Genomic DNA, 5,474 nt, shown 5'->3' with positions numbered 1-5,474 from the left:
CGAGCCGACTGGGCTGTCAGCGCCGCGCGCCGCCTCGGCCCCAGGCCCGGCGCTCGCCAGCACCGCCCCCGCCGCTCGGCTCCGCCCCCGCCGGCTCGAGCCCTCCCCCGACGCGCGGACCCGCCAACCACGTCTCCGCCTCCGGCTCCGACTCGCAGGACCCGCCCCCGACAGGCCACGCCCACCCTCGGGCTCCGCCCCCTAAGCCACAACGCCCCTGCCTAGGCCCCGCCCGGAGAGGGCAGTCTCCACCAATGATAACTTGGCTTCTGGCTTAGACCTCCGAAGCCCCGCCCACATCGGGCTCAGGCCCCGCCCCGGCACCAGCCCTGCCCAGAACGCGTCGTCCCTGGCAACCCAGATTGCTCAGCGCGTGCTGCCCCGGCGGCTGCACGAAGTCCTGCCAGCTGGCTCCGCCCCTTTGGCGCCTCCAAATAACGGCGTCTTTGCGCGCGATCCCAGGCCCCTCCCTTTCTCGCTCAAACCTTTTGGACCCCCACTTCCACCAAGTTTTCACGTCCCCAAGCCTCTCCCTGGGACCCTCCGTGCTCCAAAGTCGGCTTCCTCCAGCGAGCGCCCCCTCCCCAGCCGGCCCCGCCACGCGCCACGCGCCCCAGAGGCGGTGACCAGAACCCCGCGGGACGCAGGGGTGCCTCTCTGTGGGTGAGGACACGCAGGACCTCGAGGCTGCGCTCTGGGAGTTCGAGGCGCTGCCGGAGCCTCCCGGGACCAGGGACGCTCCTGTCCCGAGCATCTGTACTTAAACTGGGTAAAATCTAGGTCGGAGGGACAGCCTCCGTGGAGAGCAAAACGTGGGTCCCGGGTGGCCAAAGGGTCATCGGGGGCGGCAGCTGCCTTCTCCAATCCAGTTATGGCCCGGAGAGCCCAAGTCGGTGCTTCTTAGTTCCCAGCCCCCATCTCCAAGACATCGGCGGAGACGGCGAGCCAGGTGTGCCCGCTCCCCGACACAAGATCTTCGGGGCTGGGGAGGGGCCGCTGCGCGTCCGAGGCGGCTGGATTTCCGACGGAGACCGCTATAATCGTCCATCGGTACCAGGGAGGTTTGGGGGTCGTAAAAGAGTAAACCTGTGTAAAGCCCTTCCCCAGAGACAGTGCCCACCAGAGAGACATGGCAGTTAGAGGTGTATGGGCTGTGGAGCGCCAGAGGGCTAAGCTTTAAGAGCCTTGCCTGGCATGGGGGAGGCAAGATTTCTGCCCCTAGGCACCCCTCAGAGCATGCTCAGATCTCGAAGACAGATGTCCATCAGTCCTGCACCAGGACTTGACCTCAGAGCTCCCAGTCTTGGCTTGCTCCTGCGCCCTCGTGTGGCAGCAAAAAAAAAGCAGTCTCCGTGTGCTCAGGGGACAATCAGGTGGTTTGGGCTCTGGGTGGGGTGGAGGACAGAAGCTGCCCATCAGATGGGGCTGTAAAAGCTCCAGGGTTTGGGGGAGATTTTGAAAGGATAGGTCCCAGCCATCCCAGGGGACCATGCGGAGATAGTCGCAGACAGGTGGAGAAGGTTTCTAAGGTTTATTAGTGGGGCCATATCTCCCACGGGAGAGGGGGCACCATGGCGGCTGGCTTCTGCATCTTATCCAGGTTGCAGCTTCTCTGGGGCTAAAGGGGAAGTAGGTAGGTCTGAATGATGAGTGGGAATGCCCATTATAGTTCTAGGGCAGGGAGTTTAGGTATGGGAGGAGCTGAGGAGTGGGGGAGGGGATGCTAACAGAATGGAGCTGCAAGTAACAGGGAAGGCTAGCTAGAAAAAAAGAACATTGTACATGTTTGTGGAGCTACATCCTGGCATTATAGCCTCTGGAAGCTGGGCAGAGGCAGTTTTGGATTGTCTTGTCTCTTTGGACCGTGTACAATGGTTTCTTGGTGACAGGGCCAGATTCTGTACAACTCTGGTGACAGTCTGGAGCCCCACCTGAGGCAGCCTCAGGGTACAATTCCCAGAGTGAGGCTGTGCGCCCCTAGGACTAAGAAGGTGGCTGTTTAGATTCTCTGGCACTAGCAGGCCACACCAGTGACCTCTGGCTTAGCATGGCCATTTCTGTCCCTAACCTGGTGAGTCATAATCTCTCCAGTCCCCAAACTTTCATCTATCCTGTCCTATTGCCCCTCTGATACTTCTAGTTTTCCTGTGGGTGACAGGCCACATACCAAACCAAGGCTGTGTTTCCTGCCCAGGAAAGGGCCTTCAGCCCCGGTTCCCAGAAGGGCTCTATGTGGAGACAGGTGCCCAACCACCTGGCACTTCACTGGGACCATCCATACTAAGCTGACCCAATTCAGTAGCCAATGGCCATGTGTGGGTGTGTGGCTAGCCCAAACTTGGAATGTACACACCATTTTTCATACATACCTAGAGAAGTTTTTCTTTTTATAAGGTCACTATTGCATGCATGAGGCCCTGGGTTCGATTCCTCAGCACCACATACATGGAAAAGGCCAGAAGTGGCGCTGTGGCTCAATGGTAGAGCGCTAGCCTTGAGCAAAAAGAAGCCAGGACAGTGCTCAGGCCCTGAGTTCAAGCCCCAGGACTGCCAAAAAAAAAAAGCAATATTTTTAGCATGTTAGGTTAAATAAAACATACTAAATGAAAGCAACTTTCACCTGTCTTCACTTTTTAAATATGGCTGTTGGGAAGATTTAAATTGCCTGTGTGGCTTACACACTATGCTGGACAAGAAGTCCCAACCAGGCCAGAGCATCACCGCCACCCAGAACTAATGAGTGCTAAAAACTCAGTTCCCCAGATCTACCGAGTCAAAACTGAGGTGTTTTAAGCAGCCCTCTAGGTGATTCCCAAGCTGACATACTGGAAGCAGTCTCCCAGCAGGAGCTGTTGGGGAGGAGCAGAAGGGAGACTCTGCAGTGGCTCCTCTCACTTGGGCACAGCCCGGCACGAGCCCAGGGAAGGGGGGGAGAGGGTCAGTGCTGGGCAGGTGGGCCTTTGTTCACAGGCTGCCTCCAGAGCCCTGGAAATCAGTTCAGAATCACCCTGGGGATGGAGAAGAAGGACAGGGATGTTGGGAATGCTTTGCAGAGCCCATCAGGGTAAAATAAACCAGCATACCTGAGGCACATGACATACAGTAAGTGTTCAATAAAAGCTAGCTCTTAGCAAGGCAGGAGCCCCAACACACACACACCTGGGTTCTCCATGTTGGCCCGAAGGGGCTTTTTGTTTCCCACTTTGAAGGTCCCTTTCCAAGTCGTTCTGGTGTGACCCCTCCACAGAGTGTGTACCTCCTTGCTCAGTCTTGCACCATTGGCAGCTGCCTGCATGGATGTCACCAGCCTGAAATGAACTTTCTGTCCAGGAAGCCACCTGGAACATTCTGGGCACATGTTCCAAGTGTCCTCATTCTTTTTATAACCGACGCATGCGATGACCCTCAGGTTACCAAGCCAGGACTGGAACTGGATCTCCAGCTGGCAACTCCAACCATCGAATTAAATGGCACAGTCAGACATTTACAAGATTCCAGGTACCTTGGGGGAACCGGAGTTGTCCATTAGCTTGCTCGAACAATGGACTATGACTGCCAGGGCCACCAAGGGCTACTCGAGCCCCTGATCTACCGGAGGGCAGGGGGACACCGCGGTGGGGGGCTTGTGACTGCAGGCGGGTGCTCCAGGTGCAGGGCCACACCTGGGCCACCCCTTCAACCGGGTGGGAGGACCCAGAACTAGGTTGTGGAATGTTGGGCAGAGGCAGTCCCTCCCTGGGAACCTGACTCAGGCTAGTAGGGAGGAAAGCGAGACGGTGAGCCAGCCCTGACACCAACCCCGCCAGGCTTGAACCACACCAACTTCTCTGATCACAGAGCTACAAGAAGTCCAAGAGAGCAACAGGAGAAAAATCCCGAGGTTCTATAAAAAGTGCTGGGAGATGAGGAGGGAGGGGGTGGAGGAAGACAATCAATGAGCAAGCGCAGGGATGTGTGGGGGAAGTGTGACTTTCTGCATCCCAGTCTACCAAGCATCCGAAAAATGAATGAATCATTCCTCAACGGTTAGCCTCCGCCAACCCCGGAGCACCAAGCAGGTCTGCTTTCCCGACCTCTCCACCGCGCCCTCACCGCTCTCTTCTGGGTAATGTCACCCTTTGCATCCATCCCAGTATCGGCAACCTGAGCCTCAATCCTCCAACTGCAGCGCTCCCCCTGTCAGGACCAGAAATCCCAGCCTCCCGCTTCCACTCAGCCTTGAGGTGGTTGCTGCATAGCAATAACCTTCCCCCTTCTCTCTCATTCTACAAATACTCGATCAACCCTTTTATTCCAGAGAACCTTGAACCACTTTCTCCGCCCAGCACATGAGCTGGCTCAACTCAGAAATCTGTACAGATGGGCCCTCCTTCCACACAGACGGGGGCGGGGGGGGGGGGGGAAGCCTCACCCACACCCTCCATGCAAGTCACATCCTGTCTTCAAGACCTGGGAGTCAGAGGAGTCATCTTTCCCCCCCACCCCCCATGCCTCCCAAGACGGTGAGCCCAGCCGTCCTGAGCTCCCAGGCACTAGGTCAGGCCAGAGACCTCAGGGACCAAGGGAACTTGTGTCTGTGGCACAGGAGGGAGGTGGCAGGCCTGACCTCCGCTCCCTCACCCCAGCAACCACTTCCATGTGGGGGTGACTGTCAACAGCTGCTTGGTTGACACAGCCTTGGAAACAATGTCAGCCCCTGGGTGGGACTGGAGGTGTCAGAGAATCCCTGGAGATTTCCCAGCAGGGCAGGGATGGAGATGACAAAGCTCTGGACACAGCCTTGTAAGCAGAGGAGTCCCCTGTGCCCCCATCCTTGGAGGGGCGCCGTGAGCTTCCATCCCAGGGGCAGAAGAGGCTGCGGGGGTGGAGGGGGCCGAGTTGCTTCCGGGGATCCTTGTCTGGGCTTGGGATGACGATGGAGTCCGGATGAACAGGAAGCTTGCCTGGCGACAATGGCTTCGGAGGCCTGCTGGTCCTTCCCCACTGCTGAGATGGATGCCCGCGTCCTCCCGGGCAGCCTGACCTTCGGGTGGGCAGGCGTGGTCTCAGGGTATCGGAGCCCTGTCCACAGGAGGGTTCTCGGGGTATCCCTGCCCGTGGACTGCCGTGCGTGGTCTTTGGGGCCCATCCTCAGGTCAAGCTTGAGCTGGGCTGGGCAGGGCAGGCCGGGCCTCCTCCCACTTTGGGGCTCCTGCTGCCTTCTGCCCTCGGGCGCCATGGTGGGCCGTGTTCCTGGGCTGTCTGCAAGCCGTGGGCTCTTCTGGACCGTGCACGGCGCCCCGAGACGGCGCTGGCCTGACATGCTCCCGTTGTCAGCTCTGCAGGAGGCCCACGGATGGAGGCACGGGTGCCACAGGGCACCCGCCCCGGGGACTGGGCGCAGCCCCCCCCCCGCCCCCCGGGGTCCACGCGGGTGGAGGGGCCCTGGCAGCCTCCCAGGAGGCCCCGAGGCCCGGCCAAGCGGCCAGGCGCGC

Source organism: Perognathus longimembris, chromosome 14, assembly GCF_023159225.1.
Source record: "Perognathus longimembris pacificus isolate PPM17 chromosome 14, ASM2315922v1, whole genome shotgun sequence".
In the NCBI taxonomy this organism is placed as follows: domain Eukaryota; kingdom Metazoa; phylum Chordata; class Mammalia; order Rodentia; family Heteromyidae; genus Perognathus; species Perognathus longimembris.
The sequence above is the reverse complement of the archived record's forward strand: the minus strand, read 5'-3'. Positions refer to the sequence as shown.